Source organism: Myotis davidii, unplaced genomic scaffold, assembly GCF_000327345.1.
Source record: "Myotis davidii unplaced genomic scaffold, ASM32734v1 scaffold962, whole genome shotgun sequence".
Classification (NCBI taxonomy): domain Eukaryota; kingdom Metazoa; phylum Chordata; class Mammalia; order Chiroptera; family Vespertilionidae; genus Myotis; species Myotis davidii.
Genome location: NW_006295559.1, coordinates 5,276,923 through 5,294,668, shown reverse-complemented (window position 1 = coordinate 5,294,668; position 17,746 = coordinate 5,276,923). Strand labels below are relative to the sequence as shown.

The 17,746-nt window shown below is 43.4% G+C and overlaps 1 pseudogene; it reads right to left on the bottom strand.

The window, feature by feature from the left end:
• Positions 1–3,746: 3,746 nt before the first annotated feature.
• Positions 3,747–5,761, bottom strand: LOC102769427 (annotated as a pseudogene).
• Between the last annotated feature and the right edge of the window lie 11,985 nt (positions 5,762–17,746).

The window sequence follows — 17,746 nt, the reverse complement described above, 5'->3', positions numbered from 1 at the left end:
AGAAAGACCTCCATGATTTAAGTTTCCTGGCGTTCGCAGCCTTGGATAATACTCTCCCCTTGAGTGAAAATGAGACCTATGATTTCCGTCTCACCAACTGAATATAGTAAAGGTAATGAGAAATCACTCTCATAATCACATTATGTTATATAAGCCTCCATTTTGCTCTAAACACTCTCCTTGCTCGCTGGCTTGATGAAGTCAATGGCCATGTTGGAAAGCCCATGTGCAAGGATCTGCAGGCAGCCTCTAGGAGTGGAAGGTGTCCTCCAAGTCAACAGTCATAGAGAAATCAAGGGGGAGCGCACTGACCACCAGGGGACAGCTCCTGTGTTGAGCATCTGCCCTCTGGTGGTCAGTGCGCATCATAGCAATCAGTTGTTCCAGAGTTCGGTCGATTCGCATATTAACCTTTTATCATATAGGATGAACTCTAGCTCTTACCCAAAAGGAATTTAGGAAGTAAGACTGCCTAGAATGAAGTTTGGGTGAGCAATGCTAAAACTCATTAATGTCCCATCCTCCCGCAGAAAGCAAAGCACAGAAATATGGGCAGCAGAGGAAATCTGGTTAATACAGGAAATTCTCAGAGGGATTTTTGTACGCTCTTCATCTCTTTTTGCAGTCATCTTTTTCTTCAGGGTTGTCTGTCTTCCTTATCCACTAGTTCTTTTTGGTCTGTGATCTATTTGACCTGCTCTCTAAGGTTTCATTAGTTTTGACATCAACATTTGGCATTTTGAACTGTTTGGCATCTCTTTAAACTTGCAATTATTTGATTAAGTAAATAATGTATAGAATTATACAACTATGTATAATTCTTTTAGTAATTGCTGAGTAATTGCCCAGTCAGATTACTACAGCATTCTTATAAACACTACATTAAGTTCAAAATGGAAGACACATTTTTACTTCAATTTTACTCATAAAAAGTTCAAAGTTCAGTTTTTAAAGATTAAATAAAAAATCTATTACACTATATTTTTTAAAATATGTTTTATTTATTTATTTTTTTAGAGAGAGAGGAAGGGAGAGGGATAGAGAGATGGAAACATCGATTAGAGAGAGACATCAATTGGCTGCCTTCTGCTCACCCCCTACTACTGGAGATTGAACCTGAAACCCAGGCATGTGCCCTGATCAGGAATCAAAGCAGACACCTCTTGGTTAATGGGTTGATGCTCAACCACTGCGCCATACCAGCCAGGCTCTATTTCACTATTAATGCTCAGGAACTCATTTCTTTCACATCTGTCACCTACCAGTACCTACAGTTATCAATGACCTAGTGTGATTTTCATTGCATTTGTATACCTGTGCAGGCATTGTCCAAAATCATGTGAAACCACTTTCAAAGAAATTGTGCCTAGCATTTCAGATAGAGAAGCAACCAGCCTAGAGAGGGAATCAATCATGCTTTCAGGATTGCTGCTAATAAGTAGTTATTTTTTTTAAAAAAAAATCTACTGCCTGCCACCATAGATGAGCTGATATGACTTAGACAACTGGACCACATCCCTTACCACAGAAACATCTTGGCATTCAAGAAGACTTAAGATGGGGTATCTGCTTTCTGCTCCAAGAAGGGACTGACAAGGTCTCAGCTCTGACATTTAGGAAAGGAAACCATGGTATTTTCAGTGGGAAAACCAACTTGGAGTCAGCCCAGCATGTGTCAGCTATTGGAACCACTGTGGGAAATCCCTTTAGCCCTTGTTTCTAGTCCAGAATCTTGTTAGCAGTTGATGTCAATGACACCATTCAGCTCTATGTCCATAAATAAATATGTTTCAGCCAGAATTCCCTATATTAGCCAGATTGTCTCTGCTGCCAAAATTCATGTGCTTTACATTCTGCAGGAGGATGGGACATCGACAGCTTTTAGGATCGCTCACCCAAACTTGAGTCCAAGCTTTTTTTCTCTTCTTATATCCTTTTTTGGGTGAGAGCTGGAGTCCATCTGGTTTTTTGTTGTTGTTGTTGCATTTCACGTATACAACTAACCACTTCCCCACCCCTTTGCCACTTCTATTCTTACCCTCCTTCACCCTCAAGAATTTTCCTCTTCTGGATACACATGGTCCGCATTGCCCTTCTGTATTGGATAATTGTCCTGCTGGCTCCCTTCGTCAGAGAGAACTCTGACCACAAGTCATGCAGTGACGAATGCTCCATCTTTCTAGCTGTACGGAGCCAGGTGATAGCCAGAACCTTCCCTTATCCAACAAAGAGAGAAATAAGAGTAGAGTTCAGCGCTTGGGCTATTATTTCACGAAGAGTTCAGTGCTTCAGCACAATGGCCTGATCTTTATCATCACAATCCAGTTTTCAGGACGCAGTGCAGAGAACAGATATGTTCAAGTTATCTTTCTCCTGGTACAGCAGCATCCACCAGGAGCCCCCTCCTCCCAATTCCCGGAGGAGAGCGGCAGCCACTCCTGAATGCTGTCGGAAATAGCAAGCTGAGTCCCTGCAGTTTAAAGACTTGATAGCTTTGTGCTTTTTCGGTCACAGAGCGTTGACCTGACTTTTTGTCTTCCGATAGCTTTCCACAGGGCCCTGCAGAATAGCTTTGGCTTTGATTACCCAGTGATTTACAGACCTTCTCATTTGCTTCTCATATCTGGTTTTTCCAGAGTATAGGGAGCTCTTCTTCTCTTACCCTGTTGCCTCACAGCAGTTTTCCTTATCATCTTCCAGAAACCCAAGGCCCATCTTCTTTTTATTTCTTTTTCTCCTCAATAAGGAAGAGTATATTGCAGGTTGGGTACACTTGTAGGAGGCAAAAATCTAACAATGTGAAGGAACTACGGGGCCCACCAGGTTAGAAGATGAGCAGGTCAAACACATACACGGATTATGCACAATTATTTAAAAGAGCAGGTGGTGGAACACAAGGAAAAGCTGCCAGCAGCCTTCCAGAAGGTTAGTAACAAAGGGGTCTGCGAGGCACCTCTGCCAGTGCTGCTGCCCCGGCTCCAGAGAGAAGCAGGTGAGGGAAGGAGGCTGAGGCCGCTCAGGGCATCTAGTTCCTCCTGTTCGGCTGGCGAGGCGGTTCATGAAAAAGGCCCAAGGCCATCTTCATTAGCATTTTTACTCCCTATGTGGGAAGAGTTGGGGGGAAGCACACAATGTCCAGGAACGTCACCGCCCCCTGTGGTCTGTGTACAAATAAATGGCCAGTGTTGACCCCTCTGTGTGGTCCTGACAGCCTCGGGGTGGGGTTCGTGTCCGATGGCACACTGTCCTCTCAGGTGCTCATTTCTTCCGTGGGAAAGCCAGTCCTCCAACCCGGCAGCAGGGAAGGCGCCATGCCACCCTACAGGACACCTACCCAGGGACAGATGCAGTTCTAACTTCTCGGTAAGAAAAGGAACACTCTGAGTTACTTAAATAAGGGAAAGAAAGGTCTTGGCTCATCCAAAGTGTTTCTATTAAAATGCATTAAAGGCCGGGAAAAGGTTGCACATTCTCCTGGTGATGCTGTAAAACATCCATTGAACGGAAACTCGGGCCATTGAAAACAAGCCGCTCCGAATCTGTCCCCAAAGCTGACGCTGCATATGCCACCCCAGGCGCTGAGGACAGCCCGTGGGAGCCCACAGCCAGCGGTCAGCAGTCAGCACAGGGAGGCGCAGGCCCTGGGGGTCAGTCCTGGTAGAGACGCCCGGTCCCTGTGTGCTCACAGCCCGGGGAGGTGGGAGAGCAGGGGTACGGTGGTGGGGAGAGGAGGAGATTCTGGGGCATCAGGGGCCAGGGCTGCCGCCCGGCACACAGGGGGCTCCTAGGCAGAGGGAGGAAATGGGCAGGTGGGTTCCATCTCGGGTGCTGCAGTTCTGCCCCTCCTTATCTGGAGCCATGTTCATGATCACGGACCCGGTGGTGGTGCTGTTCTGTTTGGGAAGCGCGTTATTAAAGTGCTGTTTGAGGTTGCCTGTTCCTTCCAGGGGTCCTCAAACTACGGCCGGCGGGCCACATGCGGCCCACCGAAAACATTTATCCGGCCCACCGGGTGTTTTTGCCGCCGCAGTGTGCATAGGAATTTGTTCATAGTTTTTTTTTTTAAACTATAGTCCGGCCCTCCAACGGTCTGAGGGACAGTGAACTGGTCCCCTGTTTAAAAAGTTTGAGGACCCCTGCTTCAGCCTGTATACTATTCTGCTGGGAGGCGTCATCTGACGCCCAGGGGTGACTCAGGCTTTGTCCCACAGCTGACCTGAAGCATCTGGCCGATTCATTCCTTTGTGGAGCCCCTGACGTTTTCCCAGGAGGGGCCTGGGAACTCGAGCTTCCAGGCCAAGATCTGATCAAAGAGGTCTTCCTGGAGATTGTTCTCACTTCGGACAGTGGAACTCCACAGAGATGTATGCACGAGATCACGCCTGCCGCCCGATGACCACCTTCAGGCCATAGCCGGTTGCAGCAATGATTTCTGGAGCCACGCAAGTTGGTGTGCCACCGACTGTGTACAAGGGGCCTTCCAACACAGCGGCCAGCCCGGAGTCTCCCAGGTTCAAGGACTTGGTTCCATTGGGACACTCACACACCAAGAGGTTCTCCGGCTGGATGTCCCTGTGCCCATGTAGAGGCCACGGAGGTCCCTGGGAGCGTTGGCCAGATTGTACACCAGGGCACGGCCATCTCGCTCGGTGTCCTTGGTTGAAGAGGTAATTGCATCAAAGAGGTCTCCACCTTCGACCAAGTCCATTACCAGGAAGAGCTCTCTGGCCACTTCCATCTCCTCCACCAGCAGGGTGATGTTGGAGTGTTTCACTTGGCACAGGATGGACACTTCATCCTTTCCACAACATGTGGCTTTGTGTGTCACCTGTAGGGCAAACTCCTTTCTGGTGGACCTGTCCACGCACTCTGACTACTGCAAAATTGCCATCACCAATAACCTTTCTGATTTTGTATTTCTCGAGAAGAGTCGATGATTCAACGCACCTGTTTCCATTCACGCCTTTGGGACTCAGGCAACGGTCAAGTTCAGGCCCGCCATGTATGTTGGAAGAAGATCTGCCATGTGTGGGAATCTGCTTTCATCCTCTGAAACTTCCTGGGCTAGTTGGAGAGGAACTGGAGGATATCCTAGACTTAGGAGTGGAGAGCTGGCTGCTGGGGGTTTCCTTAACTGAGGCTGGTGACTGGCTGCCACGAGCGGGCTCAGGGCTCTTGGATCCAGAAATCTTAGCTGAGGAGTGAGAACACAATGACTTCAAGACAAGGCATTCGCTGTGATCCAGGACAAAATCATCTTGGGCGTAAGGGAATTTTTGAGTCCACATGTGATAAAAACATTGTCATCACCAAAAAGGTCTTGCAGGCAAGTAACCTGCTTTCTGTCCAGTGTGCAGAGCCTCATGGCCACTGCTGAGTCTAGTTGAATGGCTTCAGTGATACCGGTTAAGACGTGTTCAAAGGAATGAGTGGTCTTTTTATTCCGAAGGATCCCCCACGGCTTTTCTCCGCTTCAAATCACAGCCACTAACTTGGGTTTGATGAAATCTTTACTTTCCTTCACTTGCTGGCGTCCATGGTGTAGATGGCCTGGGGCAGGATCAGGAGCAGTCTCTGGAGATGGCAAACACCAGCCGTTGAGGTAGCGGTAGAAGCGCACCTTCTTCGCCTTCTCCTCAGAATTCAGGGCCTGAAGGTCCCGTGAGTGGTAGAAGCTGCAGTGGGCACTCTGTGTGGGGCTGGGGATAAGCTCGATCCCCTTGGAGCCCGAGCTGCTGCTGCCCCCAGATGAGCTGGGCATCCCTCTCGGTGACCCTGGCCAGGGCCTTTGTCCTGTTCCTCCAAGTGCTCCAGCTCAGTGCTCCTGGTGCTGGCCATAGTGGCTACTCTGAGGGCTCCCAGCCAGAACCTGCAGGTGGCCCAGTGTCAAAGCAAGAACCAGCTCAGAGACGCCTGGCGCCTGGCCCTGAGGGGCCTTACAGCGCCAGGACACCTGGCTCTATATCCCACCCTCTCCTCGCAGGTGGAGCGCAATGCCCATCTTCTTTATGCATTTCTGATTCTCCCAAGTGTCAGCCAAGAACATAAGCAGCCTCAGAGTCCCCACTGTCACCTAAATATACTGGCACTTGGCCCTGGTTGCCCTCCGATTTTAGAATCCCAGTTTTGAAAATGAAATTCCAGCGTTAGTCTTAGAGTTTAACTTGTAGCCGCTCATTTGGGCAGGGAGAACCTCCTACTCCTCCTGGTACTGTTTGTGCCTAGAACATTGCTGGGCACATAGTGGGTGATCAGAAAAAGATTTAGTAGACCACTGCTTCAGCCACTGAATCAGGACAGCTGGTTGTGCTTCCCTTTCCTCATGCATGTCTTTCCATGGGCTCCTGTGGGCTAGGGGCCAGATTGGACTTCAGTTCCTGAAACCCAGACTGGTGCTCTGGGTCCCATTATCTTGCCCTAGTTTGGCTCTGGCTCACATAATTGCCTGCCTACCGGATTTTCCAGTGTCACCCATTTGGAAATTAAATTCCGTGACTCACCCATTGATTAGGACTCAGCCTTTTTTTTTTTAGATCTTAATTGCTGACCATTGGCTGTTGGGTGTGTTGGTCACCATGTCTTGCCCTTTGCCCCACTTCTACGGTTGGCCCCAGGAGTAGGACCATTTCTTCCATCACCTGTCCAGCCATATGATGCATCTAGTAGGGCCAGGTATCCCCCAACTAATAAGATTATTAATGATACAATAGAACAACTATTTTAGCAAGAGCCATTATTTTGTTTGATGATTTAACCTATCTATAAGTAGGTATTATTATCCACATTTTATGGGTGAGGAAACAGACTCAGGGAGAAAAGAAACTTGTTCTAGATCATCATATTAACTTTATTTTGCTGCATAACAAATTTCTACAAACTTAGTGCCTTAAAACAACACACATTTATTGCCTGAAAGTTCCCATGGGAGGAATCCGGGCACAACTTGGTTAGGTCATCCAGTCAGGGTCTCACAAGGCTTCAATCAAGATGTCAAATAGGCTATATTCTTATCTGGATGCTCAACTGGGGAATCCATTTGCCAACAACTCTTCTAGGTTGTTAAGAAAATTTATTTCTTTCAAGGCCTGCTTACTGGCTATCAGCTGAAGGCCTTTAGTTCCTCAAGGCTGCCCACCACATGGCCTTTTACATAAGCAGTTCATATGGCTATGTTTTCACAGCCAGCAGGAGAATATCTCACTCCAGTTTACTAAGCTAGAGTCATATATAAAGGAAAGTAGTCATGGGAGCGCTATCATGTTTACCATAGATATCACTTGCACTCAAGGGAAGATGATTGTACACGGGTGTGGCTCATTGGCAATCTCCTTAGGGTGTGTCTGCCACAGTCACATAGCTGCTAAGCGGCAGATCAGGGATCACAGCCATGCCACCCTGCCTCCCTGCAGCCCCAGGTTTCCCATCTGCCACTGTTGCCATATGGAATTGCCCTGTCTCAAGAGTTCGAAGACATAAAGATTGGAAACACCATTGACACTGTCCTCAAGGTCATGGTCACAGTTTTTTATGATCAAGTCCTTTCAGTTTTTCAATGCAAACCCTCTTGAAGAGGATTTAAAACAGGCCTGCTTGCTTTGGAAGGTCATTTACACAGTACTCAGCCTTGTTGGGAGATTCCACGTGGCTTATGGCAGTCAAACAGCAAGCTCTCCCCTGGAGCAAACCTGAGTAGATGCACTATGTAAACTCAATAGGATGTTATGTGGGGCTGAATTCTATTTCTCCTGAGAACTGCTTCCATATAGTGCAAACAAAGAAGAAGAAAAAGACCTAATGCCATTTTTCAGTTTAAATCAATTCAGAAATATTTCTATCTGGCTAGACTTTAGGTACCTTTCTCAGTGAAATGTGAAGGAGATAGATCAGAGCTGTAGCCTCCAGGAAGAAAATTGTCAATGCATTAGACAATTTCCTGCCACAGTGTCACGACATCCTTTTATTTCTGCAGAGATAGGCCCTGTCACCAATCCCACATGACAACCTTATCAGAGAGGTTGCCATATATCTGTGGATGTGCCTGATTTCCTGGCCTTTCTTTAATTTTCCAAACGGTGATACAGAGGAGATCTGATGTGGTGAACAAGCTCCACAGAGAGCTTTTTTCTACTGTTTATTAGTTTGTGATGAAAAACAACTCTGCAGAAACCGTGTATGCTACTCCTGAGTCCGAGATAGATTCTGTGTTCATTCAAACTCATAAAAAATGAGAAACCTCAAGGAGGCAAAGCAACACCAGAGGGTCTTGATAGAGAATCGAGATTGCTTTAGTAGGTATACTAAAGGTTTTTTGTTTTTTATCACAAGTAAGTTAGGCAGCCCAAATACAATTTTTTAATATGCCAGCACATTGTTCAGTGCTTCCATCAATCACAGCAGAATGTCACAGCAGCAGAAGAGCATGGGGAAAGCAAGGAATTTGGCTGAACTGAATTTATTAAAGTGCTGTAGAAGCAGATATTAGCAGTGCATGCAAACTCAAGTCTTAAAATGCACTGTGTCTGTAAGAGAAGGCAAGAAGTTGTTTTACTACCCAAACTTTTTAAAAATACATACCATTGACAAAAACGTATTACTTTTTGAATTGCTTTTGTATTGGGGAAAATATTTAAGCAGGTTAAACCAAGGAAATAAATTTAAAAATAATGTATAGTATTTTATAAAATCAGAAGTCAGAAGAGTTCCTAGAAAGAAGGGGGGTTAGAGGAGAGTCCGTGGGAAGTGGCTGTTAGACTGTCCTTTGCACACAACACAGACCACGGTGGGAATATCAGGTGTTATTTTGGAAAGTGGTTTCTGACTCTTACAAGGTTCTTTGTTTTCTGAGCTCACTGGAGTCAGAAGAGGGCTTGATTACTCTGGGGATTGGAGGGAAGGATCCAGGTGTGGAGAAATTTAGATCCAGTGTGGCTGGGTACTGGGTGAGGGACAGGGGGAGGTAAAACCACTCTCTATCCTCACCCCCCCCACCCCCCCGAAATCAATAACTGGGAGAAAGTTGAAGAGAGAGAAAAAGTGAGGTTGGTAATTACTCCATCCCCTAGGATACCTTCTGATATAATAGAAAACTAGATTGCAGCAATGAAATCATATAAATATCCTATATAATAAAAGCATAGTATGCAAATTGTCCCCTCCACCGGGAGTTCAATCAGAGGACGGGACTGGCCTGGGAAAGGGAGGGAGGCCCAGCCAGCAGCCGGCAGCCACTAAGCACCCTACCAGTGCACAAATTTCATGCACTGGGCCTCTAGTCTCATATAAGTCTGGAGGAGGAAGATTCCAGAGCATGGTCAGCATCTCAGCATGAGCTGCACTCTGGAATTCTCTTGGCATTCCCCTCCAGCTGTAAGATGGCAGCTGCTGCTCCAGCCATCATATCCTACTGGGTGCAAGGTGGAGATAGGGGTGACACAGGCCAGTAAGCCAGGACAAGCAGAATAGGGAAACTGGGACAGATAATTAAACAGCAGTTTGCAACCATCTAGAAAATCTAGATGCCAAGAGTTGCAGCCATCTAGTAAATCCTATCTTCCTTAAACCAGGGATAATACTTAAGAGTAAATGGTTTGCACTTCTCCTCAACCAGACGGTAAATAGCTCAAATCACCCTACTCTGGGAGACAGATAGCAGAAATATAATTAGTGCCATTTGCCAACCATACCAAGGACAGATGAAGTTAAGAGAATAAACCTCATTTTGGTACATCAGCATAAAGCTGGTGAATATCTAATGAAATCCTCCCCTTAGACCTCCCCTAAACACCCAGCTTTTCAAACCCCTCAAAGCAAAGGTCCCAGTGCATGCTCTCTCTCCCAGGAGCATGCCCTCACCTGCTTCTTTCCCCACAGGCATGCATCTCCTAAGCTCTAAGGGACCCCACAAGGCTTGCGACCAGGGCAGCAATGGGGCAGCTCATCCCAGGCAAACCCCCTGAATCTGTCCCCAAGGCCTCCTTTCCTCTGACGTTATAGTGAGCCAAAGCCAACCAGCTTAAGTTCATTTCCTAGCCCTTTCTAGTTTCACTGTCCCCAGCTTTAATAAACGTCCTCTACTGAATTTTTTCCTGTACAAGGTCAAGAACCCACACACTACTGGCCAGCCCTAGGCAGACCCACTCATGGCCAGGTCCCCTTTCTGGTAACAGGGGGAAGGGATGCAGAGAAAGAGTAAAAGGGGTGAGTGTCACATGATCATGAGGAGCTGAAATACAGAGTAGAATTGAAAATGAAATATTCTTCTTCAAGTGGAGGGGGTATGGGTGAGATTTAAAGAGGATGAGGGGAGGGGCGGAGAGAGAGAGAGAGAATGATGTATAAATTCTGGTGAAATGCTCTGATATTTCCTTGATAGACCATTGTTTGGAGGAAGCAAAAGAAAAGACAATCACATGCAATTCTTTCCATTTCAAAATTTGGTTTTATAAAAAACTGGGCTCTAGGCCAGCCTGGGGCCAGAATGAGCGGACAGGATTGCAGTTAGGCGTGTCATCAAAGCAACTAGTAAAAGCTACACAATGACTCAATTCAAACACTGTACAACGTAAAATGGATTTAACTCTCATTATCTAGGCTTTTAGTAGAACCAAAAATTTCAATTCACAAAGGCTCTCAATTTAATCCACTCTGTGGTATTTGTCAGAGTGTCTCTTCCCATGACATTTTTTTTCTTCTTCCTTGTGAGAGCAATACCATGCTTTCTAGCCTTGTTCCTTTCCTTCTCATTTTAGGCCTCAACTTTTTTTTTTTCTGTCTATTTATTGATGCTGGCTCACTTATCATAGAAAAAAATTATTTCAATATGAATACAGAGTTGCTAGATGAAGCCCCAGGAACACTGCTATCAGAAAGAGAATTCTAGCATGCAGCTGTGGCCCGTACACTTTTAAAAATCCCAACGTGTTTACATAACAGAACTGGCAGGCAAAGGGGACAAGAGATGAGCTTTCAAAGGGATGGCATAGCACAATGACTAAGAACACAGACTCTGGACCCAGACAGCCTGGGTTTAACTCCCAGCTTGGCTACTTATACCTGGTGTGACTTTGGAAGCGATGGAATTAGAAGGCCTTGGTTTCCTCATCTGTAAAATGAGAATGATGTTATTAGCTACTTCAGAGCATATTTGTGAATATTTAATGAGTTAATAACACCAGAATCTAACTATTTACCTTCTCCGTTACTACCAATGGTGCCTGAGCTACCATCATCTCTTTATGGATTACAGTCACCTAACTTGTTTCTCTGCCTCTACCCTGCCATGCCATGGTCTATTTCTCAGCACATCAGATTGACTTACCATTTTATTATGTAAATAAAATGTAATGTCACTCTTCTGCTTCCACCCTGCAAAGACTCCCCATCTCATTTGCTGGGACGACAGTCTTCACAATGCCTTAAAAGTCCATATGTAAATAGGCCTCTTGTTACCTCCCTGACCTCACGTCCTGTGAGCCTTCCCTCCCTTCACTCTGTTCCAGACATACTGGTTTCCTTGCTGTTCCTTCAACATACCAGGTGTTCTTCTGCCTCATGTGTCTGCTATGGCTGTTCCTTCTGCCAGAATGTTCTTTCTTCAGTATCTACATGGCTCATCCATCCTTCTCTACCTTTTGTGAATATCCATATTGGTGTATATAAGTTATATATAATAAAATTCACCTTTTTAAATACACACTTCATTGGTTTTTAGTATCTTTACAGAGTTGTGCAACCATCACCCAAATCCAATTTCATCACCACAAAAAGGAATCCTATTCGCTTCAGCTTTCATTCATCCATTTTTTTCCATTCGTTCTAGCCTTACACAATATTTAATCTCCGTTCTGTGTCGATATGTTTGCCTATTCTGGACATATCATGTCAATAGAATTATACAATGTATGGCCTTTGTGATTTGTTTCTTTCACTTAAAATGTTTTCAGGGTTCATTCACGTAGCATGTATCAGTACTTCACTCCTTTTTATTGCTGAATAGTATTCCTTTGTATGGATATACCACACTTTTTTCATTAATCAGTTCATAGACATGTTGACTAATGCTATTGTGAACTCGAGGTTTATATGTAGCCATACATTTTAATTGTCTTGGGTATATTCCTAAGTAAGAAATTGCAGGGTCATTTTATATTCTATGTTTAACTTTTTGAGGAACTGCCCAGTCGTTTCCAAGAGTGGCTGCATCATTTTACATTCCCACCAGCAATGTCTGAGAATTCCAATTTCTCCAGTCATCTTCAGCACATTATTATCTGACTTTCTGATTCTAGCCATGCTAGTGGGTATAAACTAGTATCTCACCGTGGTTTTGAATTGCATTTCCCTAATGACCAATGATGTTGAACATCTTTTCATGGGCTCGTTGGCCATTTGTGTTCCTTCTTTGGAGAGTGTTTATTCAAAATCATTTCCCATTTTGTGCGGTGATATATCCCTAGCGCTTAGAGCAGCGCCCAGCACATATCAGTGGTTCAATAAGTTTTTGTTGAATGAATATATTAGTAAAGTGCTTAGAACTATTTGAAAGTGTTTTTCAAATAGTCACTGCAATGCAAGATGTTGTTTTTCCTGCATGGAAAGCACAATTCACAATATAGTGCTGCAATCACCCCACCAGTCACCTCCACAGACCCTTGCCCAACAGGCTCCAAAGCTGCTTGAGTGCTTTTTCCTTACAACTTTAGGAATTTTTGTTTTATTATTTATAACATAAAGAAACGACCTTAGTATTTACTTTATAGGTGATATGAAAGTGAAATGAATAATGTATGTGATGTGCATTTCAAACTAGATAGAAGTTTATTCCTCTCCCACATCATAGTCTAGGAAAATCAGATCTTTCTGCTCCAGGAGGTAGCCCAGGCATTATCTTCCTTCCATCTTGTTCTTCCTCCACCTTGTATCTATTAATTAGCTACTGCTGCATAGCAAGCTTCCTGAAAACTTAATGGCTTCAAACAACAATTTTTTATTTTTTTGCTCATGGCAATTTGGTTTGTGCTCAGGTGGATGGTTCTTCTACTGATCTCATCTAGGATCTCTCAGGCAGTTGTTGTCATCTGGTGGCTTGATTGAGGCTGGATGATCTGAGATAGCCTACTCACTGGATGGCTGTCAAATGGGCATCTCTCTGCATGTGGTCTCTCATTGTCAAGGAGACGAACCCAGGCATCTTTTAGTGGCAGTCACAGGGTTCCAAGAAAGGAAAAGTAGAGGCTGTATGGCATCCTGAGACCTCGGCTTGGAATTCTGTTAATGTCACTTTTATCTCATTCTATTTGCTGGGGAAGGGGTGGAGAAAGAGACTTCTTAGATGGGAGGAGCAGCAAGGTCACATTGCAAAGGGGCATAGATATGTAGGTGGCAGGAATTGGTGGCTATTGCAATCTACCATGCTTCCTCCTCGTATGGTTGAAGCTATCTTTTGAATATCACATTTGCACTTTAATAGCTCATATGTGATTGCCAGAAGAGAGTCATGTGGTGACAGTAAGCTACCCTAGACCGGTGGTCGGCAGACTGCGGCTCGCGAGCCACATGCGGCTCTTTGGCTCCTTGAGCCGCAGTTTGCCAACCACTGCCCTAGACCTACTGAATCTGGAACCCTGGGGGTGGGGGCCTAAAATGTGTATTTAAACCACCCCTAAGTGTGAGAACCCCTGCTCTGTTGAATACTCTGGTGCTGGGTCCAACTTTCTTCTTTAAGGCCAATGCAGCCTTTCTCAAGCTGCAGGCAATCTTGGCTGTTGACAGAGCTGTGTTCCTCACTGGAAACTCCCTTCAGCTTTAGGGACCTGCCTTGCTCAGGGATATACTCCCTACCCACACGTAGTCCATGGCCAATTCCTGGTGGATGTAGGGATACTATCTCCTATCTCAAATTAGGGCAACTCTAAAGAGTGTTCCCAGCTCCAGAGGTTACATGAAGCTGATGTGACCGGATTGCAAGTCAGCTTCTTTCCTTGCCCTGTTCTACTTCTTTACTGCGTTAATTGTATGGCTCTTCAGAGCACCTCTAATATACCTTTTACACACAACTCTTCATCTCAGAGCCTGTTTCCAGGGAATTAATCCTAGACATATTTGAAATAACATAAGCACAAGGATTTATATAAGGGAAGATTGAAAACAACATAAATGCACCCGGCATGGTCAAATGAACTATGTAGTCTGTGAAATGTCGACTGACATGGATAGAGTTCTGAAAATAGTAATAATAATGATAAAAACGAATAAACATGTGGCACTTACTATGTATAGACACTGTTCTAAGGTCTTTATGTGTAGGTGCTGTTACTGTGCCCAGGTGAAGAGTAGGGACAGATCAAGGAAGAGTCTCCCAAGTAAATAAAATGGTATATTTGAAGACCTAGGGGCAAGAAAGGACTTGAAATATTATATAGTAGGTCCTCGGGTTACGTCGGAGATCCGTTCCTACGGCGTGATGTAATGCAATTTTCTCCGTAAGTCTGAACCCACCTACATAAGCACCTACGTCACTCACATGGAGCACATGCACAGCAGTAATGAAGTGAAACAGTAAAAAAAAAAAAAAAATTAAAAGAAAGATAACAATTCCTGACCTTTACTTGTGGTAAATAAATAATAAAAAACATAAAGCACATATGTACATACATCGAAATGACAGAACTATTTTTTTATTATAAATAAATGGGAGATGGCGACGTCACCACAAAACGACGAATATCGAGTCCGACGTAACCCGAGGACTGCCTGTATACATAATTTATATATCAATATAAGTAGGTATATACAGTGAGTGGAAAAAAGACCATAGATAAAGCTGGAGAGTTAAGATGGAATTGGTAAGAAGAAGTAGCATAACTGGAGCCTAGGGACCAGTTAGAAGGTTGTTATTCTGGTCCCCGCCGGAAGTGACAATGCCTTGAATTAGGAGTGACAATAGACATAGGGACCAAATTCATGACCTAAAGTTAATTCAGTTTGATAACTTGGATCAGATGCGGGAGAAGAGAAGCAAATTTGGTTTTGTTTGTATATTAGTGGTGGGGGTACTGTCAGGTATAGGTGTTTGAAAATATTAAATTGGCTGGACATTCAAGTGAAGATGTTGAGTAGGCAGATGGATATATGAGTTTTGAACTCAATCCAAACTGGAGATTGAATTGGCAGTGTCTGCATCTTATTTAAAGGCATGAGACTAGGTGAGCTCACTTAGGAAATTAATGTTGGTAAAGAAGTCTTCCCTTCTGATGAGTCTGAGGCCTGATTTGATCAATCCTATATATATATGAAACTCTGTGAGACATTACCTTTAAGGGGCAGATGGAAGAAAAGAAGAACAGCAAAGATGATTAAAATAGGAGAGTGGAGAAAATGAGAAAACCAAGAGAGGAATGCCCTAGGAATCCAGAGAAGAGAATGTTTAAAAGAGACCAATTGTTCCAGAGAATTGAAAGTGGGTCCTTTGGGCCACTTAGGAGGCCATTAGTAACATCAATAGGAGCAGTTTGGATAGTGGAGACCATATTGTGATGGGTTAAATAGTGAAAGCAAAGATAGAAGGAAGGAAGAAAGGGAGGAAGGAAGGAAGGAAGGAAGGAAGGCAGGAAGGAAGGAAGGAAGGGAAGGAGGGAGGAAGGAAAGATAAGTAGGATGTGTGCAAAATGAAGAAATTTAGAAATATACAGTATTTAATAATAAATTTGTCATCTAAAATAATGTCTATTAAGATCATAACTGTATGACTTTGGACAAGTTATTTAACTTCTACTTCAGCCGTAGTTGTTGAGTATTAAATATTTTGGCTGTTCATGAAATGCTTATACTAGTGTCGGGTGTATACTAAGTACTAAACAATGGAAATTCTCAAAATAAAATAGAAGGCACCATTATTATTTTTAGAATCATGTAATTATCATGAAATGTCACACTCATAAGACAGGAAGTGAGTCTGAAGTTAAAATGCATTTTTAAAAATTTCATAGTACCAGAAACATATAGACAAATAAAGATTAAAGAAGAGCCACAGGAGGGAGAATTCATGTCCTTATTACGTGTTGTTATTTTTCATCCTAATTACCATCAATATTGCTTAACAGGTAGCCTGATCTCTTAGGGAGTCGGGGTGACTGCATTTCGACTAGAAGTGAAGTAAATGTTCACTCCTGGGAGGTGTTATTTCTTTCAGCTCCAAAGAACCAGCTGGTGCTATGAAAACAGTTAATTGGATTTTTCTACCTCCCTCAGAAAGAAAGCTTCTAAAAGAGCTCATTCTCTTTTCAAATGGGAACATTGTATTCACAAAAATCTCATTGTAGTATCCATCTAGTCAAGTCTTTAAGAAGAGTTGGTACTTCGCCTACTGGGTCTCCAGATGCCATTTTGACCAGAATAAATAGTGAATGATTTTTCTTGTTGGGGGGAGAGGGAATTCTTTTTTTCCTAAATAAATAAATCTTAAGGTAACTAATGATTCTGTGTATTATAGACCTTACTCAAAATAATTACAGTTACAAAACTTCTACCTAAAATATGGCTCATGCAACTGAGGAACTAAAACTTTCATTTTATTTACCATGCTTTAATTCAAATTTAAAAACTGATAATTAAATTATTAGAAAACATTTAAATAAGTTTTGAGCAATTTGAGTATGGAAATCTAGCTTTTTAAACTGTAAATTATGTTATGTACGTACAGATCAAGTATTCATGATGGAAAATTGGCATCTGAATTGAGATGTGCTGTAAGTGTAAAATACACGACACATTTTGAAGACTAGTTATGAGAAAACTGTACAATATCTCAATAACATTCCATATTTATATATTGAAATAATATTTTGGATATATGGGCTTAAATACAATAGATTTTATTTGTAGTTTTATTAAGGTAGCTATTGAAACTATTTAAATTACACATACGGCCCTAACCGGTTTGGCTCAGTGGATAGAGCATCGGCCTGGGGACTCAAGGGTCCCAGGTTCAATTCCGGTCAAGGGCATGTACCTTGGTTGTGGGCCCATACCCAGTAGGGAGTGTGCAGGAGGCAGCTGATCGATGTTTCTCTCTCAGCGATGTTTCTAACTCTCTATCCCTCTCCCTTCCTCTCTGTAAAAAATCAATAAAATCTATTTAAAAAAATAAAATAAATAAATTACACATATGGCTTGCATTATGTTCTCATATATACATTCAAAGCTTCATCGAACTCTATCAAAACTACAGAGTACACGAAAATAGGTTGACTGTAATTTTGTTTCAAGATAGTGGACTTTCAATTAAAATTATTCTAATCTTGAATCCCTTTTTAGTAGTTGTAACCAGATAATCAATGGGTCCATCCTGCCTGTCATTACTCGAGCCAATTAAGCAGAGACAGGGTTGAATCATATACTATGAGCATTTATTTATTCCAATACTGCCAGCAATATGGGAGAGCAGCAGGTCATCCACAAAAATCTGCTTTGCACTTCATCATAAACCAGCTGCTTATATTGGGTAGAAGGACAAAGATGACAAGGGGAAGTAGCCAAAGGGGCAAATGGGCAGTTTATAGATGTGCAAAAGGACTAGCAGCGGTTCTCAACCTGTGGGTCGTGACCCCTTTGGCGGTCGAACGACCCTTTCACAGGGGTCGCCTAAGACCATCCTGCATATCAGATATTTACATGATGATCCATAACAGTGGCAACATTACAGTTATGAAGTAGCAATGAAAATAATTTTGTGGTTGGGTCACAACAG